The sequence below is a fragment of the Ictidomys tridecemlineatus genome, chromosome 4 (genome assembly GCF_052094955.1).
Source record: "Ictidomys tridecemlineatus isolate mIctTri1 chromosome 4, mIctTri1.hap1, whole genome shotgun sequence".
Taxonomy (NCBI): domain Eukaryota; kingdom Metazoa; phylum Chordata; class Mammalia; order Rodentia; family Sciuridae; genus Ictidomys; species Ictidomys tridecemlineatus.
This window is the reverse complement of record NC_135480.1, coordinates 181,582,044-181,605,768: the sequence shown is the minus strand read 5'-3', so window position 1 is coordinate 181,605,768 and position 23,725 is coordinate 181,582,044.

Sequence of the window (23,725 nt, the reverse complement as noted above, 5' to 3'; positions counted from 1 at the left end):
TATGTAATTTCAAATATAGTCTCTCCAGAACAGCTGTTTTCTTTAAAACCCATGATGTCTCTTGTGAGCCAACTATTGAAACTGGTATAGTAAAAATAAATACCATGGTAGGGTCACCTTCCAAGATGTTATGTTTTCAACAACAGCATTGGGTTCTTTCATAATTTTCTTTTTTTGAGTGTTTGACTTTAGTACTTCTTCCTAATACTTCAGGTAACAAGACATCTCTGAAGGTTCTATTTCTACATTCTCTTTGCAAAATCTCTTTGTTCTTTCTAGTTATCTAAGATCCTTATGTTGTGTTAAATAAAGCAGTAATCTGGTAACCCAGGAGTAGAAGACTCCATATTCTCCCAACTGAGTGCAATCCTTCTCTTAGGTGCCATAGCACAGTATTTTATTGGCTCAGTCAGGAGCCAGAATATCTGAGTTCATAATCTGGATCTGCTAATAACTAGTTTAAAAACCTTGGATAAGGGGCTGGGGGTGTGGCTCAAGCGGTAGTGCACTCCTTGGCATGTGCGAGGCGCTGGGTTTGATCCTCAGCACCACTTAAAAAAGTAAAATAAAGATGTTGTGTCCACCGAACATTAAATATATATATATTCTCTCTCTCAAAAACAAACAAACAAACAAATAAAAAACCTTGAATAAATCATGCAACTTTACCTTAGTTTCATCATACAAAAACTATCCCAAAGAGGAATGATGTAATGTTCATACCTACATCACAGTTGTCCTTATGAGATTAGATGGTTTAATTCACATAAAACACTTAGAGCAGTGCTAAAGTTATAGAAAGCTCTCAAGTTACATTTGGTACCAGGGATTGAACCCAGGGACTTTAACCACTGAGCCACATCTCCAGTTCTTTTTTATATTTTATTCAGAGACACGCTAAGCAACTCACTGAGTTGATTAGAGCCTCGGTAATTGCTGAGACTAGCTTTGAACTCATGATCTTCCTGCCTGAGTCTCCCAAACTGCTGGCATTATAGGCATGCACAGTGATATTTTAATGGAAATTGATATATTCCTTTCAAGTGCTCACTACAAAAATTATTTAAACATTTTATACCTAAAAGTATCTATACTATAAAACCATTATCTATATCTTGAATTATTAAATTCTTGTATTATTCAGGATTTTCCTGAAACAAAACTTATAGGATATGTGTGAGTCTCATAAATATGTGTATATATATATATATATATATATATATATATATATATATATAGTATATTGGAGAGAGAAAGAAACAGAGAAATAGAGAGTCAGAGATTATAAAGAATTAGTTCAAGCAATTGTAGAGTCTGGTGATTCTACAATTTGCATGGTAGACTATCAGGCTAGGAAAAGTTGAAGTTGAAGTTGAAGAAGTCAGTCTTTTTTTATTAAGGGCTTTAACTGACAGAATGGGGCTTAGCCATTATAATTATAGAGGATGATCTACTTTAATTAAAATCTAATCATTTAAATGCTAATCTCATCTAAGATATATCATTATAGAAATATCTAGAATAATGTTTGACTAAATATCTGAGTGGCTTATGAAATTTTATACATAAAATTAACCATCACAACAGCTTTTATTACCCTTTATGAGGGGAATTGTACTTGCAAACTAAAAGAAGTAGGTAAATAGTTGGGAAAGTTCAAACCTAAAACCATTGTTTTTCTCAAAGATTTCTGTTGGAAGATAATTTAGTCATTATTAATCCTCATTCTGTGATTTATTGACAGGTATAATAACCAGGTGAAGAAAAAGAAAATAGATTAAGTAAATTTAGTAGTCAGCATTATGATTTAGACCTGGAAAGTGCCCCAAAGCTTATGTGCTGAAAGCACGATACCCAATGGGGCAAGGTTCAGAGATGGGGCTTTTAGGAAATGATTGGATTCTGCGGGCTGTTAGCTCATCAGTGGGTTAGTTCATTGATAGCTGAATGGATTCCTGATAGGTAGTAAAATGTCTAGGCAGGTAACTGGGCATGTCCTTTGGGATTATACCATGCCCTGGTGTCACTTGCTCCCCGCTTCTCTCCCTCTCATTTTCCCCCTACCTGATTGCCATGTGTTGAGCAATTTTCTTCTGCCACCATGATGATTCTGCCTTTGAGCCAGGTGACCATGGACAGAATCCTTGGAACCACAAGTCAAAATAAACTTTCCTCCTCTAAGTTCTTGTCAATTATTATGGTCAAAACAATGAAAAGTTAACTCTACACACTCAGTATGGGAACCTGTTAATTGCGATTGTCTATCCTATTACCGGCTATTAAATAATAAATATTGGTTTCATATTGTGTTTATAAAAGATAAGCCAAATAATAACTAGATGTAGGTATTATCACTAAAGTCAAGAAGGACATTAAAATAGCATGTCTGTGAATCCTCCCTTTCAGTTCCCCAAAAACTAGCCCAATTAAGAAAACAATAGGAGCAATCCCAAGCCAAAAAATCCAGACATATTATCTTGAATGACACTGGCTTTCTCTTATATACACTAGCACCTAGGGCAAATTGTTGTGTGCTAAAAAGCTACTCTCTTGTATGCATGCCCAGACAGTTTCTCTTTGAGATGCTGGTCATGGAAACAAAGCAAGCTACTGTTGATGATATCACTGCTTTTGCAGTGTCTTCAATACCCCTGTCTGAATGAGGACAGGCACAGAACTGAGGACACTGTTCACTGGACACATGTCAATCATTCAGTTGGCCACCACTGGACAAAACAGCATGAGGAAGAGGAGGCACTGCTTAGCAAAGCATTGTGAAGGACAGAGGTGCTATCTGTCAGCCTGTCACCACTGAACTCTTCTGGGAAAAGTCTCTGATCTCTTACAAGCTTTCCAATAAACCTTATGTCTCCCATGCTGTCTCCAGGCACTTTCTTTGGACTATCTGCCACTTACTGGGCTATGGATTAAACAATATAGTTTTAAAAAATACAAAATCAATGGTGGATAGTAAATTTCTTTCTTGAAAGTTGTGAGCTTTTAGATTCTCTTTAATTTTGCAAGGAATAAAAATATTTACTCTAAAATTATTATTTAATTATCTGCAGCAGGTTCATGTTAATGTCCATAAGATCTGTAAAAAAAAATAATAAACCAGATAAAGCAACAATAGAAACTTAATTTTTGGTTTATTTATTTGTTAACATTTTGTCTCAGAAATTGCTCTAGGCCTTGATCCTGACCTGTTTAGCTATCTGCTTTTGAATTACACACAAATATATGCACACACACTTTTTCTTCAATTTTGGCTTTGGCTTTTCACTTTACATGCCTCGTTTTGACTACACTCTTTCTTCATGATTCTAATTTGGCACCACCTGAGGTTTATCCTTAACCAAAACTCCTTCTGCCTCAAGCATCCTGGGAGCTGAGCCCTTATTAATCTCCCATACATCCGTGCAATTGGCCTGCAGGGGTGGACATGGATAGTCAGAAAACTATCATGTGCACTGTTTTCTGATGGATAAAATAAAGCAAAGAGTTTTACAATACATATTTCCACAAATAAATATGTTTGGAAATCAGTATTAATGGATCAAACTACACACTTGCATTGGAGTAAGTATATGTGCACAAGAGCTTTTAGAAAGCTAGAATTAACTATGGGATTCCAGTATTTAGGAATTTTTTTAAAAGATTGGTTTTGTAATAAGGCTAATCTAATCACATTTGCCTGTTCCACAATCCACAATCCACAATGAATTTATAGACTTAGCACAGAGGAGTTTTTTGAATAGTGGGATGAAAATAGTTAGATGTATTTTCCCTGACTTAAATGCCTGCCTTTCTTTCCCAGTGATAGCAACATGCCCAACTATTCAGTTAAACACTTCCAGATCATTCAAATTCTCAAAAGAGTCTTTCTAAACTCTGGATTCTCATATATTTTTTTTTCTTTTGTCCTTTTCTTCATCAGAAGTTATTCTAGACCTACTATGGCAAATAAAAGGTATTGCATACATATTTAAATAGTATTTGCTAAGAAGTACATACCCACTTTGCAGTATGCTACGTATGACGAATAACAAATGCTTAGATAGTTCTTTTGCTTAAAAATGCATTTTAATATTAAACCCATAAAATTTTACAAATGATTAAAAGTGAATATTTTCAGAAAATTCCTTTCAATGAACTCTTTATCATTTTCATTTAAATAGGGAAGATCCATTTAAGGGTTCAATTTTCCCATGGAACCCTCTAATACAATGTTATCACTACCCTCTCCTGCCCTGTGCCCTTTAGATGAAAAGAAAAAGCATCTTTAACAAGGCCTTATTTCTTGTTTTTATGTTCTATTCCTGGCTCTTGATATATGTCATATTCTCCTCAATTGTTCTTGCTAGAGGCATCAAAAAACTTCCTTTTTACCTTATTATTTAGTGTAACTTATGCTTAGTTCTCTTTATACCTTGAGATCTTTCAGACTTTAATACTGTTAATCACTTTCTTTTCCTAGAAATAAGTAATGAAAATAATGCCTACATGTTAGAAGTACCTTAGCCAATTATGGTGTCCATGCCACCCTAATGTTTGCTGCTTCGGCATATTGAGAGTTTTAAATCAAAGACACTATAAATGCAACAGAGGAAAGAAAGTAGCATCACTATAACCAATATATCTAACAAGAACAACGTAGTGGAGGAAGAGATTCTTTTGGCTCACACTTTCAAAGGTTCAGTCCACACCGGCCAACTGTATAATTCTGGACCCAAAGTGAAACGTGGTGGAAGAAGGACATGGCAAAGGAAAGCAGCCCAGGACATGGCATCCAAAAAGCAAAGAGATCTCTGCTCGCCAGAGACAAAATATGAAACCCAAGTCATACCCCCAGTGACCTACTTCCTCCAGCTACGCTTAACCTGCCTATAGTTACCACACAGTTAATCTGTGAGTGGATTGATCCATTGATCAGTTAACAACTCTCAAAATTAATAATTTCTCCTCTGGACATGCTTGAATTGACTGGCACATAAGCTTCTGTGGGACAACTCATATATAAACTATAACCAAAGGGCCCTCAAAAATTCCTTTTCCTTCTGGAAAGCAGGAGATAAAACTGCCATGTGAAAGGTTCTTTTCTGGTACCCAGAGTGAGGGATATTCTTATCAACATAGATGGGGATTGGAGACCAGTGGAAATCTTCACAAATATATCTTATTTAAACTAATCATTTTCTTCCTAGTCACTTTTCCACCATTAATTATAATAGCCCAAACTCCTTGGTCTTCTCATGTTTTCATAATTTACTACTCTTTTATTCAACCTAGTACATTAGCTTAAGGCCTTCACCATTTCTCTTCATTTATTTATTTTTTGTATGTGACTCCCATTTGCATGTAAAAAACACAAAATAAAATCTGATTTTTTCCTCTTAATCCTTTTGTATGACAGTTTAATTCTTAGACCCAGCAAAAAACTCTGATAAACTAAAACAAATTTCATCTAATTTATACCAGAATAATTTATTATGGAATTTGTAGTGTGTTGAATGGTACACCCATCAAAAAAATAACTCCTGTCCATCCACAAACTCAGTGTGCCATCATCTCATTCTGAAATAATGCTTTTGCAAGTGTAATTAAGGTAAGGATCAAGATGAGATCATACTGGATTAAAACAGGCCATAAATCTAGTGAGAACATTCTTATAAGAGACAGAAGAATATATGCAGAGACACGGGGAGAAAGATCATGTGAAGATAGTGGCAGATATTGGAGTGATGGGTCTCCAAAACAAGGTAAGTCAACATTTGCTGGAAAGTCAGTGAAACTAGTGTTATTATTTTTGGATATGAGATATCCCTCAAAAAACTCATGAGTTAGGCATTGCAGGGATAATTAGAGGTTAAATGATTAGATTGTGAGAACTGTCATCTCATGGTGAATTAATCCATTTAGTGGATTAATTTGAAAGGGCTACTGGATTGTAATTGTAGACAGGTGACACATAATTGAAAGAAGCAGGCCACTGAGTGCACGACCTTGGACTATCTCTTATCCCTTGTTCCTTTTTCTCTCTCTGATTCAGAGCTGCTGTGAGATGAGAAGCTTTCTTCTACCATGTCCTTTTACCATAATGTTCTGTCTCACCTAGAGCAAACAACAATGGAATCAGTCATCCATGGACTAAGTCTCTGAAACCATGAGTCCAAAAATAAACTTTTTATCCTCTAAGTTGTTCTTTCAGATAATCTGCTCACAGTGATGAAAAGCTGACTAACAGATGTGGAAAACTAATTTTCTCTCAGAGTTCTTCCTTGGAAGCAACCAACTCTTTTGACACCTTCATTTTAGACATTTGGTTTGCAGAACTGTGAGAGAATGCATATCTGCTGTTGCAAGCTACCAACAGTTATAGTTAAAGCTTCATCCCAGGGGTTTCATAAACTGACTCTCAGATCACTCACATATAATCGAATCGAGCCTTTATTGAAGCACACCGGTGGTGGCTGACCAGAACATAAAGCTGATCAGCCCCGAACAATTGCAAGGGCTCTCCTTATAAGCCTGAAAACCGCAAAAGGATGTTCTGGGGTCTAGCCAACGCAAGCAAGAAAGGTTACAGAAGCAGGAGAGTGCAGTCAAGCAACGGGAAGCTTAACCAATCACAGTTAGCCCAGTCACCCCAGTTACAGAAACAGAGCCTCCCTCCGCCTTATCCTAGTTTCAGAAACAATGCTCCATTAGGTAGTTCCATGTTCTTAAAGGTTTCTATAGCAAAAGGAAAAGAACATCTTGCCCCAGTCATGGCCCTTCTACTTGACATGATTGCTTTACAGGATGAAGTCATAAAACAAAATGGAGTCCCATTTGCTTCTACTATCACACAACTTTGTGGTAATTTGTTATGACCTCACTAGGAAACAAATACAAAGTTCATTACATAAACTCAGAATTTACAGAATAATTATGTGCCAAGCACTGATGTCAACCTTATGTATATGACATTCAAAAAGACCCAGACATAGTCATTAATTCATTAAGTTTAATTACAATAAACTTGAAGAATGATAGTAATAATAAATACAAATTGCTAACCCATTAACTAAATGAGTTTAAGAAGGAAGTAAAAAAAAAAAAAAAAAGCTGTTGCTTTTTCTCTTTAAGTTTCGCTATGCATTGCTTTGTTATGTTTACCTTTATTGAAATGTCAGTGGCACCTCAGAGATTCAAAATATTATCAGCTTACTCCCATGTCATGGAAACTTCTCTCTGCTGAACTATGAATGTAATGTCTTGAAGGTATAGCTCCATATCTATAAATGTAATAAAGTAATATCTTTTCTTTTATTGAAGGAGATGGGAATATTTGAGCAGTTTTAAATAAAATAGCAAAAAGCTTCAGAATGAATAATCTGGGATACAAAGCTAATATAATGTTTTCTCCCAATTTATTATGTCATCAAAGTACAGGAAAAATTATATATAAGCAAACAAGTCACTGGACCTCAAATGTTTAAGTGTACCCAATTGTCTTATAAACTCAAGAAACTCAAGTAATATAAGGAAAATCAAATAAAATTTTAAAGTTCTGGGTAAATCAGAATCAGACATGAAAATCTTCATGTCTCTTTTCCATATTCCATGTATAGCTCAAATTTCAATAAGACAATTTTTTAGGTAAGTGTACAATTTCTTTCTTTCTTTTTTTTTTTTTTACTTTCAGGCTAAAATTCAAATTTATTTAAAACAATCTGTTTAGATATCCCAACCTTTGGAATTCAAGTTTAGACAAGTCAATTAATTTCCCTAGAGTGTTATCACAATATGTCTTTGTTTCAGTGTTTTCTTCCTGGTTTTACTTTAAAAGAAAATGGCTATTTCTATATATCTGTAAGATGTTAAAAATACCTTTGAGTATGAGCAAGCTAGAGCAGTTCCTTATTATTGGATTTTTAAAAAGTGGGATTGAAGAGATGTTCATTAGTGCCAAAGGGAGACTCAAAGTTATAATGCAAACTGGATTATTTTGTCCAATTGAGACATACTGGACATTTTAAAAGAGGTTTGAATTCTTGAAGACTTTTCTTTGTGGTTAGCATTTTCCATGTTCAGGAAAACTGGGGTCTGAGGAATCAAGGAGGGTGTTGGACTGAAAACCTAGGAAGAGGTTCTATGGTATGGAACCAAGTGGGAGCAGATAAGATGGGGTAGATTCAGAAAACAGGAGGCAGGGAAACCTGGTTGAATGTAAAAACCACCACTCACTGACAAATAGGAAAGGCCTTTGTTGCTCTTTTCCCACTTAGCTTTGGACCATTAGTAAGAGCATTTGTTTTGATAAAAGTCACCTCTTGAGAGTCATAGGAGTAACACCAATGAGTTTTGCTAAATATTCAGGCAATGAGAAAGAGGACATGCAGTCATCACTAAATTATTCAGGGGTTGATTATGTGGGTGATGGACTTTTTCAGATCTCTCCTTTTTTTTTTCTCCCTTCCTGTTTCCCATCTGTTGCTCACAATTGGTCATTTCACTGTTCATTAGTCTCTTTAACAGAGAGATGGGAATTATTTTGAAACTCCAAAGTCTTTAAATGTTGCATCTTGTTTGCATCTTAATTGAGAATTTGTTTGTTTTGTCCCTATGGATTCCAGCAATCCATTTCCCAGCATCAAAGAGTATTTCAGGAACAGTTTTTGAAAATGTTAAATGAGTCATTTCAGGTCATGTGGTAAGCTGGAGCATCAAGGAGCACTGAATCAAATCCTAGACTGCCTCAAAACTAATAGGACATAACTTCCAGTGGCATCACTATCTATCTTTACTAAATTGTGACATTGCTGAAAATTAGCTTTAAAAAGGCACAATGGAAAATCCATAGATTTATCTCTTTACTGCTCAAATCCACATCACTTTCTCAGAAAAGTTGTTTTCTAATGCTGGTTTAATCTGTGTCCTATCAAATTTTATGCCTTCATAAAGTTTAATTTTTTTTTCTTTTAAGCTTGGTTATTCTCTGATTCTTTCAAAACAAGCAGGCAGGTTCTTCATTTATAATATTATTTTTAATAGTTTATAGATCATCACTACAGGAAAATAAAAAATGAGGAGTGTATTTAGAGACAAAGCTTTTCCTGTGATGAAATTATCGTATGGATATTAAACACCTCCCAAAGATCCATGTATTGAAGGCTTGGTCCTCACATCAGCACTATAATGAGGGGGTGAAGCATTTAGGAGGGCTGAGTGGAAGGAAGTTAGACACTTGGGTAATTCTCTTAAAGGGAATATAAATTTCCTCTTGCTCTGCTTTCTGGACTATATGAGACAGGCAGCTTCTTTGTCATTAGCTCCCACCATGATGTGTGATCTCACCACACACCCAAAGCATTGGGGACAACTGACCATGAAGTTACATCTTTCCACCTTTAAGTTTATTATCAGAGATTTTTTAAATATACAAACAGAAATCTGACTAACCCAGATGGTAAAGGGAAATTTCAAAACAAGAGTCATATTCTTTCATTTCTACTCATCTACTCCCCTTCTTCCCAACTACACCTCTCTTCATTAATCCTGGTTCATTATTCCAGAATTCAGTCAGAAAAAATCATTGATACCACCCTGGGTGATGTTTACTTACTTAGGACATAAAAAATTAAAATTTTAAAAAGTGGCAGAAAAGGACATGAAGATAACAGTGGCAGTGTAATACGTTTTTCTTTTAAGGATATGACTACATGGTGAGTGCTTATGTATGTACAGGTGTGTGTGTATTAATATATGTGTTTTCTGAGTATCGTTTCTCATTTGAAATTGTAAAATCAGTTACCTGAGAAAATTGAGTAACCTATATAACAGTTAATTAGACTGATATTGTGCTATTTTCCTACCTTATTTGAATCAATTTATAAATATTTTTAAAAGAATAGAATCATGCCGTCTCTAGTCATAATTAACACATAGAAGTAGGATAGAAATTCATGTGTCAAAGTCAATCCGACATCAATTTAACAAACATTTCTTGAGATGTGATTATGTTTATCTAATCACAATAAGATGATATTTAATAATGGTCTTTTTTTCTTATAGCTTGTTCCAATTCCTTTTTCACTAAACAGCCATATATATATATACACTTTAGCATTCCACATGCATTATGTCCAAGCTGAAGAGACTATACTGCATTTTAAAAACCCTTGTTTCCCAACTATATGGTTTCTAGGTGTGGTCTATTCTGCCTGTAAAATCATATCTGTTTTAAATTTGAGTTTTTGTAATATTTTCTTCCTTGGAATAGTTTTCTTTATTTCATTTTTCCATATGCACTCATAGCAGAGGAGTAAATGTTAACCAAAGACCATCCAAATGCCAAACTTCTATCATCTATGTACTGCATTCTGTAATTCTGACTTTAAAATGTATAAAATTTTAGTTTTTTTACAGATTATAAAGTAGATGCCTAGAAAAGCCTTATTCAGTATCATACAACAAACAATTATAAAAGGAAATGTTTGAATATAATCTATTGACTATAGGTTAAGGTTTTCTCTACACTGAGATTCTTCAGCATTATTCATGTGTTTTTTGTTGTTGTTGTTTTCTTTATGTTTGGTATTAAGGGTTGAACCCAGGTGAGCTTTACCACTGAGCCACATCCTCTTTCTGTTTTACATTTTTGAGACAAGGTCTCACTAAGTTGCTGAGGCTTGACTTAAACATGCAATCCTCCTGCCTCAGCTTCCCAAATCACTGAGATTAGAGGTGTGCATCACCATACCCAACTATAAATCATTATCTTTATGTGTATATGCATACATGTGTCTACAACACTGCAGTTTTAGCTGAGAAGAGGAAATGTGTGCAATTTAAAATCAAATCTCAAAATGACTAATTATATAAGTGTTTACTGAATTAAATTAAGTTGAACAGTTTCTCAATCTTATAAACAGAAAAAATGACTGTGCAAACTGCTACACGGAAAAATATCATTACTATAATAAGGCATTAACAATTTTGAATCTATAGAGAGGTAAATGATTAATTTAAACATATAATAGGTACTTTCAATTTGGGGAGGAAACAGAGGTTATTTAAAGAGCCAAGATGAAAACTTCGGTCCCCAAACAATTTACTGAAAAATACATAAAGGTTATACTTCTTGGGGAAACAAATTTTCTTTCTAGTTTAAAATTATTATTATTATTATTATTATTATTATTATTATTATAGATTGCAGAATTTACTTAATCAACCTGGAAAGTTTTGTGACTGGAGTCATACCTGCAAGAAATATAAAAATCACTAGGGTAGATTCTAATAAAGGTAAATAGCAATCCTTCTAATAAAATGCTATATGTTGGATGTCTAAAAGGGTGTTGGAATTTTTAAGATTTCCATTTCTTATTTCAGGATACTTATTTCATTTGAATCATTGATTTCTAGGACCTGAGGTAGATAAGTTCAATAGGGTTTAAATTGATTGATTTTGCCTGATAGCCTTCTAATATGTGAAGGTTAGTGGATTGCATCCCATGAGAAGTTTACATTGCCTGGAAAAAAGTTTATATGTCGGCTGGCTTTTTAACTCAAAATAGTAATTAATGGATCAAGAGTATTATTTAGTATCGATCAGTCTATTATCCTCTGCTACTCGGCTGCACACTGAAGCTGCAATCTATATTAGCCTTTGGTAGATAGATACCATAGGCTTCAAAGGTTCTTGGTCAATAAACACTATTGGATTAGTTGGATTTTATACCAGTCATTCAAAACCACCCAAACATATGATTGATGATATAATCGCTTTAGGAACAGATAGCATCTTACTATAGTGGCTTCATTTAAAGAAAATACATACAAAATTATCAGTTTCTGCATTCTCATTCAGAAGTCTGAAAACATTTTCTGCAAAGGGACTGATAATAAATATTTTAAGCCCTGTGGGCTAAAGTTCTTATGCATCAACTACATTTTAGCATAAAAGCAGTGAAATAAATGAGTAAACAAATGGTTTTGTTATGTTCTAATTTACAGACAATCTTCACAGAAGCAGAGAGTAAGATATCACCTGCACACTTTAATATGCTAAGCAATCCTAGACACTGCTCATGAATTGTCTAATTTAATTCTTGAAAGCATAAATAACTGATATGGGGACAGACCTGGATAGATCAGCAATGCCTACATTAAGCAGCAGAATCGAGCAATCATGCATCAGAGGGACAAATTTTTGGGGGTAGGGGGTGGCAGGTCACCATAGGGTCTGGATTTCATAGGGTTTAGCAAAGACAGGTCATGGGAGGAGTTTGATGGTGGAGTTAACTTAGGGTGAGGCAGTAGTGCAGGTAAGAAAACCATAAGGAAAGTTTCCCTCTGGGGCCTACTGGTCATATCCTCCAGTTCTCATAACATCTATGATACATATCATAGACAGGCATTACACATAGTTGTATGTTAATAAGATATGTAGACATTTCTCAATTTAAAATGAGTATATCTGGGAATATTATGTTTAAGTATAGTGTTATTCAACTAATAAAAAGTAGAGTTGTGATTTGATCCAATATTTTCTCAATCTACTTACAATTATTCTTCTTTTTGTCAGTGTTTGTATCAATTAAGACTAATAATGGTTATGAATGACTAAAAATACAAAATAAAAACAGCTTTGGCAAGATAAAAATTGATTTTAAAAAAATAAAATCAGACTCTAAAAGGCAACATTGTTCAACATATAAAAATCAATATAATACATTAATAGAATGAAGGAAAATGGACATTTAATTTGATACAAAAATAACATTTGACAAAATTCATCATGATTTTATGATAGAAATCTAAACAAACTAGAAAACAAGCATCAGGATAAATGTCATATATTAAAAGCACACAGCTAATCTCATACATAATGGGAAAATACCTAAGATCAGGGATAGAACAAAGATGGTCATTTTTGCACTTCTATTCAACATAGAACTGAGGTCCTAACCAGAGCAATTGGGCAAGAAAAACAAATTTTAAATTTCAGAGGAGGAAATAAAATTGTATATGTTCACAGATGATATGATTTTACATGTGGATAACCTAACATGATATAACCCCTCAACACATACAATTAAATAAAGGGGTTCAACAAAATTGCAGGATACCAAATCAATTCATCAGTACAAAAAAAATTAGTTGCATTTAAAAAAATTTTTTTTAGTTGTAGTTGGACACAATACTTTTATTTTATTTATTTATTTTTATGTGGTGCTGAGGATCGAACCCAGCACCTCCAATATGCTAGGCGAGTGCTCTACCGCTGAGCCACAACCCCAGTCCCTAGTTGCATTTAAAAAATAAACATTATGAAAATGAAATGAAGAAAAAAATCCATTTTCAATAACATAAAAAAGAATAAAACACCTTATTGGTTCTATTTCAAGTTTTCTAAGAAATCACCATATTACTTTCCAATTACATTCTGTGTATCAATTGGATACTATCAACAGAGTGAAAACACTACCCACAGAATGAGGAATAATATGTGTAAATCATAAATCTAAGAAGGGATTAATATTCAGAAAATATAAAGAATTCTTACAGCATACCTATAAAATATCAAATATACGTATATACTTTTCTCCAAAGATACACAAACAGCAAATAAACTCAAATATATAAATGCCAATTTAAAATATGCTCATTTCCACTGATGTTTAGAGACATGCAAATCAAAGCTACAAAGAGATACTCTCTCGTACCTATCGTACTGACTACTATAAAAGAATAGCAAGTATTGAAAGAATGTGGTAAAATTGGAACCTATATATACTGTTCTCAAGAATGAAAAATGACACCATTATTGTGGATAGCAGTATGATGATTCCTAAATTAAAAAAATCAATTTAGCATTATGGTACAATAATTCCACTTCTAGGTGTATATTCAAAAAAATTAAAAACAAGGTCTTGAAGAGATATTTGTGCACCCGTGTTCTTAACAGTATTATTCAAAAGAGTCAAATGATGGAAGTAACTTAAGTATTTATCAGTGAATGAATGGATGAATAAAATGTACAAACACACATGTGCGCAAGCTCACACACGCGCGCGTGCGCGCGCACACACACACACACACACACACACACACACACACACACACAGAGTCACCACAAGAGGATATCATTTAGCCTTAAAAAGGAATGAAATTCTGTCACATTACAACATGAATGAGCCTTGAAGATGTCACACCAAATGAAATAAGCCATTAACCAAAGAACATATAGTGTATGACCCACTGAACTGAGATACTTGGAGGAGGAAAATCCACAGAGACAGAAACAGAATAGTAGTTTCCAAAGCCTAAAAGGAAAGGGGAATAGGGAATTGTTCAACTGGTACAGAATTTGGTTTTGCAAAATGAAAAGAGTTTTGGAAATGGATGCTAGTAACAGTTGTATACTTAATATATTTCAAATAGTGAATGTATCTAAAGCCACAGGATAATAACAAGGCCTAGGGGAATTCATGGATGACTCCTGTTAAGAAATCCTGAAGTACACAGTGCTCCTAATAATTCTGTCAAATGTAAATGACTTAAGAATTTATTTCAGATTTTAATGCATCTTCTTTCTTTGATGTTTTCAAGCAATTCTATAATTTTCCAAAAGCTACAATTTTTGGAGCATATATGTATGTTTGAAGTAGGAAAAGACATCTATCTATCTATCTTGCTAATTTCAAATATTTTTGAAGGATATTCAACTTTCATTCATTATCTAATTTTTTTAAAGATCAAGAAATGGAAATGGTCCCTGGTAGGAGGAAACAGTTTTCCTCAGATCTTAGTCTTTGAATCAATACTAAAACATCATTCTCATATTAAAAACAGATTAGAACATAAATTATTATATTCTCCCCTAGTAACAAATATTTACATGGCACTCAAGGAGGAGTTTAAGTAAGTTAATATTAATCTATCCTTAAAAACTGTATATGGAAATAAGATACTTAGAACACTGGTGGACTTATCTTCACATTATTCTCTAATATTTGTCTAAAAACTAGGTCACAATTTTTCACACGAGGCATGAAAGCATTATTTTATTTTCCTTCCTCTAGGATACAGATTAGTTCGGCTATCATTTTTTGACACTAGTCAGAGAAAATTATGGGGAATTAAATGTAAAAGCTCCATTCCTCTCCAAGTATATTTTTATAGAAAAAAAAAGTCATATAGAATTAAATAATATTGGGGTTGGAAAGAGCCTTAAAGGTTACCAAGTTTAACTTCCCTTCTGAATCATGAATAGAATACTTAATTATAAGGAGTTAAAACGGTAGCAATTCCAATTTCAAGGGAAAAAAATATAGTTACAGTTTGGGGATGTGCCCTCTGTGTGACAGAAAAAGTAGAAAAATTTATACAGAATCTTTTTATTGTGAAATCCAGGGCAGGAGCCTTGCATTCCTCTTGCATTTGAAACAAGGAACTATCAATCTGCAAACAAAGATGATGCTCAAAAAGAGGCAGGCCAAAGCCCTCAGGATGCAGCTGTCATCGAAGTAAAAGAGAATAATTTGAAAATCTGAAGGTAAATATGCATTTAACATAGCTTGTCCCTTTGGTGATATTTATTTATTATCTCATTTATTTCTTCCTGAAGTGGTAAGTAAGGGAAGAAGTGCAAAGAAGCAGAAAAGCAAGACACTGAAAGCTGAAGGCCAGAGAAGGAAAACAGGGCCTTTTGCCCTGATGTGTCACAAGAGGGCATAAGTCCTTTTTCGGTAAGGATTTAAATTTCTTAAAATGGGCCCAGAAGTGATATTCCTACATCTATGTCTTACGGATATTTGAAACAGTTAAATATATGTAGAGTCTGTTGAAAACATATTTACTGAATACCCGTGTGTGGGAAGGCACACATTTTGCTATTATTTCTGGTCTTCACTTTCTGCTTTCTGCCTGAGTACTTACTTAGCTACATATCTTGAAAGACATAAATGACACATTCACCCAGAAGCTTTTCTTATAATCCTTTGAGTATTTAGGATGGAATTCATAATTTTTTCCTGCCATTACTCTACATTATTCAAATCTCATGCATAATGCATGATGTCCTGCATGGTAGTTATTTGTACATAAGCTTGGCTTCTTCAATCAATCAGAGGTGTAGAGACCATCAGATGTTGTACAATGAGGTACCTCTATCACAGTGCAAAATATACAAAAACATACTACAACAATGGGATAATGTGGGCACTGCAAAACCTCTAAAGAAGTGCCTGGAATTTGACTACCAGGTACTTTCCAAAACAGTGATAGAGTCAGAGATTGATGAGGTTTTAATTGCACTAATATCCTGATATCTAACTTTTATCTGAGTCACCTCTCCATGAAGAGTCCCATCTTAATATCAAAAAGAATTCCAGACTTTTAGGTAGAAGTATATTGGAGTTCAGTATATTTGTTTATTTTTTCTCATATCAATGATGCACTTATAGGAATAAAAAAATTCTTCTCCCAAGTAATGATACTTTTGTATATATGTAGTTTTAACAAAGGCTCCATTCACACCCTAACAGTTAAATACTTTGCTTATTTGCCAGAGCTATCACTGTATCATGTGATATTTAGTTCTATTAAAGTTCCTATACAGAAAAACATATGGAATATAAGAGCTTTAATAAATGTGAGTAAAGCAATTTAAAGATGACATTTCTATAAATCTAAAATTCAGAGTTGAAAGTAAATTTTATCATTTCATATTGTAGCTAAAAAAGATGGTAGAACAAAACATTTTAGAAGAGAGTTAATTTTAATCTGTCTACATAGGTTTAAATTCCATATAAATCTCTTGAAATGACTCAGCACCATAAATCTAGGTTCTTTCTGATTAGTAATAATTTTTAAAACCTGCATATAAAATTTTTAATAGCAAGCATAATTAATTTTTTATATCAGAAAGAATTTTAGTAGTTTTCTTTCCAAGAGTATGGCTTAATGATATTTTAAATGCTACTTAAGAAATCATGCATTCTGGAAGATTGCAGAAATATATTTTATCAGCTAACCAAACCATAGTGATGCCCTCCATAAAAGGCTCCATTGCCTACTGTCTTTATTTCTTCCCAGTTCAGAGACTGCTCATGTTTTCCATAATATACTCAAATAACCATCACTGAGAAACTTTGGAAATAAATTATGTAAAATTCATGTGCCAAGAGTTCAACCATTAAATCAGCACATTTTATATACCTAATACATAATATGCAAATTTTTCAAGAACACACAGAATATTAATAAATATAGATGCTTTATGTTTGCCCTGATGCAAGTATCCATAGATTTGAAATAAGTAAAATCTCACAAAAAATATCTTTAACACAATAAAGCTAGAAACAAATGATAAAAACATAGCCAGAAAAATCACCTAATAGTTAATAGAAATAAACTGACATATTTCTATACTGTTCATGGATCAAAAAAGAAATCACAAGAAAATGTTTTAAATATTTTGAACTGAATGCTAAATGAGCACAGCTTATCAAAGTTTGTGGGACACATTTAACATGGTGCTCAGAGGGAAATTCATAGTACAGAGACTTATAATAAAAATAAGAAAGCTCTGAAATCACTCTTACAAAGATTACCTAAGAAGCTAAAAAAGATTAAAGAAGAGCAAAATTAGGAAGGGGAAAGAAATCAGTAAAGGATCAAATTAACCCCCAAATAAATCAATGCAGCAAATATGACACAAGCTTGTATACTTGAAGGGACTCACAAGACTTGACTTGAAAAAATCCCCAATGTTCTTATTCCACAGACAAACTCCATTTCCTCATGGAACCACTAAGATCTGTGTGATAACCTTGGCTTCTGGAGAATTCAAGGCTGTAGTTCTAAGTGGGAGCATTTTATACCCTGATAGTCAATTAACACTGGCTGACAAGTTACACCAGATGAAAACAATCATTAAACAAAGTCACTATGAGAGTATTTTTCTTAGAGTATTTTTAGAAAAACTACAATCCTCTAATTTTTTTGAGGATTTGGGGGAGAATTGCATATGCAAATATCTATATCAAAGTTGTTGGATCTGAACCATTGTGGGTTTATCCCTTACGAAATATTTGGCAATGTCTTGGGACCTATTGGTATTCACAAAAAGGGAGAGGGAGATGATGCAGCAATCTACTAGTTAGCAGTGAGGAATGGTGTTAAACACACCACACTCCACGAAACAACAGTCCTGACCCCTAAAACTTCAACCACAGAATCTCAATAGTGATGGTTTTGAGAAACTCTATACTAAGTTGAAACATGTCAAAAAAGAACATTACATAGGTAAGCTACAACTGAGAGCAGGAAGTTCTAGGCATGAATCCACCATTAAGCAAAAATTCAAAAAGAAATTTCTCAAGGAGGATGGGATGGCTGGATTAGTGAAAGGAAGGATTACAAGAGGGTAATTAGGACATGGGACACTTCCCAAATCTTGGCTCTTCCCATCTTTGGGAATGAAAGAATGAAGAAACCAGAAATGTGACATGCATGTGATTTGGTGTGAATTGGTTTACAGAGGCAGAAATCCTGTGCTGAACTATAATTAGTAGTTAATAGTTTACTTGATTTAATTGTACCAACCCTGTTGAAATAATATTTGTTCTGCTTAATTCACAGGGTATTTGTCAGGTGCAAATGAAAAAAACAATTGCTTAAAACCTTTGAGAAATAATAAAATGCCCTATATGTATGTCTCCCCATCATCCCCATTCAGAGTTATACATCGTACATTCATCTTGGAGTTTTTAGAGTACAAAAGCTCAAAAGTCACATAGTATAAAATGTCATATAGTATAAACATGTAACCCAGTCATCTAGTTGCCATGCTTAGAGGTCTTGCCAGGAACAACTTGTGGTGATAACTCTTTAGAAAAAGTAATTCACCTCTTCTTATCCTTTTCTTTGTATTCTTTTGGGAATAGTCTATGCTCTCCCAGGGTTATAAAGCAATCTAGGGTGGGCAAAAGAAGGACCTATATGGAAAGCATGTTTAAGGCTTAAGACATCCCAATGGTTAAGGGGAAATATCTTCTGGAAAGCCCAGGATGTAGGAATACATTGGGACAGCAGCATCAGGTGCACCTGTCCCTACTAGGCTTATTGGTCCTTTCTCTTCCCTCCTCTAAATCTGGCTATAGTTTCTACTTTATGTTACCCCTCCTCCCTATGCTGGGCCAGATATCGTCAAAACACCTCTGTGAATTGTGCACATATCCAATTTCCAATATGATCCTTGGCTGTAGGAGGACCTTGTGCCACTTACTGATTCCACCGTGTCCCCCTTTTGCCTGAAGAAGCTCCATGTCTCTTACGTCACATGCTGGTCTCCAGCCCACCTCCAGACCAATCAGCAGACCATGAACATGGGACCTTTCTAGAAATTGACATTATACATTCCCTGTTTCCATGGAGACACAATGAGCTGCCCCTCCTTGGGAGCTCTATTTAATACTGTTCTGTGTGACACCCTCTTACTGGTGGTGCCCACAGAGCCCCATTCTTCCTCACTGCCCTCCACCCTGTCTCTTTCCTCATCTCCCTCTGTTTCCTATTGAAACCTTATTACACAGAGGTATTCACCCATACATCTCTGCTTTTACCCCATCGGTGGTCTTATCTCTATCACTGAGGCCCTCTGACATGGGTGTCCACATTCCCATGCCCATTTTTCACCCTCAAATCAAGAGCTTGATCCCTTTTTCCTCGGGGGTACCCTTGTCTGCATAGTGCTTTTCACTTCTTACATAGTATTGCCCCACTGCTTTTTTCTGCCTTTGCAAGAATCTGCTCAGCCAGTAGATTCTGAATTTCCACTTTTCTCTTTTTCATCCTAAGTCCTAGAGTCTGGGCCCCTCTCTGTCACCTGAGCATTTGATGCCTCTGGCTTAGTCACATTGCCACTTTCCTGCCTCTCAGCCTTACCTCTGTGCACATCTTTAAGCAGAGTACCTTTTTCTACTGAATTGAGTTTATAAGGAATTTTACCCCATAACTTTTTTCCAATCTTCCATCAGATAAACACCCAGACTGCCCACCCTTCTTGCTATCTGACCTCACAATGGCTCTGGACTCTTCCTCCTCACCTGACTATTCCTTTTCTCAGAACATAACTATCCCGCCTATCAGGGCCCATCCTTTAAATCCCAGTGATTGACTGATTCACCTGCCATCTCCATCAACAGCCCTCTCTATGCCTCCACCACCAGCTCCAATTTCACTGTGCAGTCAATTCCAGTACTACTGGAATGTATGCAAAATGTTTTTTTCTGAGACATCTCAGGCTTTCAGTGTTCAAGTCCATCCATTCCACCTTGCCCAAAGCAAGGGGACTATAGGACTCAACAATTTAGATATCTAAAGTGACTTGTGTTTTCTGTAAGAATGTGAATGATGTGTAAGGAGTGACCTGAAATGAAACTTTAGGCCCTTCAAGACAAGACCCTGCCAATTCTGCGTCAGAGCACACAGATTCTTTCCAAAAGGACAATTGGAAAGGGTATAAAGAAGTTGCTTTCCATAGCTTTAGACACAGGTTAAAAAAAAAAAAAAACGGTGAGGAACAGGAAAGCCCATGACAATACATAAACAAGTCAGTTACAGACCCTGTTGAATCTGAGCCTCACTGACATATGGGCATGAAGTTCTCAGACTCAGAAATATCTTACAGAATGGCTAAAATTCAAGAAGTTTTGTATTTCACAAAATTTTGAAATAAATTTTGGAGGTTATAAGATCCCAAATTCAAAGTAGGTAAGAAAACTAATACTATTGGTAAAGAATAACTGCCCTCTGCCCTTAAGATCCCTTTCCCATTCTGCCAGAGGCTGCAGAGACCTGAACTGCTTCCTACTCTGCAGTCTTGCCTTAATAAAATTCTTTACAAGTCCAGTAAGTTTACCTTTCTCTACATTTATATGTTCAAGGAGAATATAAGGACATAGGCCTCATTCTATGCTTACCTATGTGATCTCCCCACCCCTCACATTCAATCACTTAGGCAAGTGTTTTGGTTGTCTATTACAAGCTAAGCAGAGTCAGACATCTAAAAATCACAGCAAGTATAAAACCTAGTCCTTGTCCCATATGTATTTAAATGATTATGAAAATATATAATTGAGATAATTTTTATTTACAAAAAGCATTATTGTGTTATCATCGAAGATAACAAATTCATAAATCACATAGTTAAAATGTTCTATCAGAAAAAAAACATGATGGGACTACTCATTTAATCCATACTACCTTATATAACATTCTTTATTTATTATTTAAAGAGAGCTAGAGAGAGAATTTTAATATTTATTTTTTTAGTTTTTGGTGGACACAACATCTTTGTGTGTGGTGCTGAGGACTGAACCCGGGTTGCACGCATGCCAGGCGAGCGCGCTACCATTTGAGCCACATCCCCAGGCCATACAACAGTCTTTATTAATCATTCTGGTTAACCATATAAAGTAACTGGGCCTAGAAGTTACTAAGCTTTATTTCTAGAAATTCTCTGTACTAACTTTATTCTATTTTGCAAATGAACTGAGCCTAATATACCAGGAGTAGCCATAGAATAAAACAGATGCTATAGAATGTAGGAATTAGTTAAGTTTGGAGTTTTCCTAAAGGAAATGACAAACCACTGAATCATTCCAATCATAGGTGTTGCAAAGCCTGATTCAGATTTTTAAAAGCTCTTCCAGAAGCTATGAAAAGACTGTATGGAGGAAATTAGTTTAAGGACATTGATTAGGGTCTACTTTTGGAAAATGTTCTTAAATGGGAAAATTGAATCCACAGACCAGGTAGTGAGGAAGAAATAATAAAATGACTTGAGGTCTTCATGTGAACAAATGGATGGATACAAGTATACTTTGATGAGTTTAAATATTTTTTATAGAATGTATATATTAATTTTTAGAAAGAAGTGTATTGTTCTTCTAAGCACAGAGCCTATTTTAGTGTGGGTTTATAATTTATTGGCTTTATCAGTTCATTTCCATAATATGTGATTTACAAAGAATTCTAAAATTCCAAGTAGCTCTCTGCTTAACCTGGAAGTTTGCTATCTTCTCACAAGCAAATTTTGTTTCCTTGAACATTTAAGAAATATTTCCTTCAGTTTGATCTTCAGTTGCAATAGCATTGATGTGACATTATTATTTTTTATATACATCAATAACTTTGATATCTGGATTATGCTCTTGAGTGTCCCTTTTATCTTCAATACTAGCATCATTTTATGATCCATAGAACAAAATAATTAAAGCAAGGAAATTCAAGTTATGATGAATATGGTTATTTTCACAGATTTACCTCTTTTTAAACTAAGTCTTTAACCATCTGTTCTCTTTTCTTTACATGTTTAGGATGTATATAATTAACTGAGCAATCATATCATAAAAGGAAGGATGTGAGTGATTTCAATGCATCTTGATATTTTTTATACAGTACATCTGCTATGAAAGATTTTCTTCCAAACACATGTTTCAGGTACAATCAGAGGAAATCATTTTTTCTTTGATCAACTCTTCCTAAAATGCACAGAAATTAGAAACAAGTTTAAGAATTCAATTTCCACTGAAAACAGTAAGTTACAGGGAAGAAGAGGGTCACTCAATGCTTTCATTATTCAAGGTGCAAACAATATAATAGAATGCATATTACCTCCAGTTTTATCTATTTGGTATAATTCAGTCAGCTCTTTACACTTACTCTTCAAGTTGATTTGCTTTTTTTTCTCTCTTGCACTAATAACATGCTATTGTTTCTGTTTCAAATATCCTCAAAGATTTGGAATTTCTTTCTGTATAGCATGTCTTTCTGATCACAATATATATATCTTGCATTTACCAGAGCATAGCATTTATATCCTTCTGCTGCAACTTCTTAATTATCCATTTCAGCAGTGGAAGATAACTGGTAAGCTGCAGGTGTTGCCTTTCTTGCATAAATTAGGATACTAAGAATGAAACTAATGGTATATGCTCAAAAAATTTAGCAAACCAGTTGAATTAATAAACAATACCAATACTGGCTTGAACAAAATAAAATGTATCTAAAGATACAAAGTATTCACTGACTGATTAACACCCAAAGATGAGTTCATTAGGGTATATATAACTTTATAGAGAAATTATCTATGTCTGTGAGTAAAATTGAAATTGTCCTTTCAAATATGAATTTTAAAGTCACAGTGAAAATATAAATACATGTATAAACTTTTGAGTTGTAAATTAAATGTGTGTGTGTGCGTGCATGAGCATTTGGATATATTTACTTAAAAATGAAAACTGAAATTATATGACAAAATTTTTTTAAAAACTTGTAATCAGTGAGTTTTGAAAATACCAACATTATGAGAAAAAAATACTTCATTTAAAAATAAAACAAAAATAAATAAACAAGTTTGAGTATAGAAACGTTGCCTCTCCATAAATTTTGTGTGAGCATAAGACCTAGATAGATAAAATCTCATCAATTTTACTTGAAATGCATTTAGGTGTAGACATAAATTCAGCATTTCCTATACAAAACAACAACAATAACAAAGAAAACTAAAAGGATGACTATATCACATATGCTATTCCCTCATATTCCTTCAAATAACTTTTGCTTTAATTTGCATTCTGTGATAAATCTTTAGTAACTAACCAAGGGCCTACAGATATACCCAAATCATATCAAAGGCAAAATTCAGTAGGATAATTTGAAGAATATA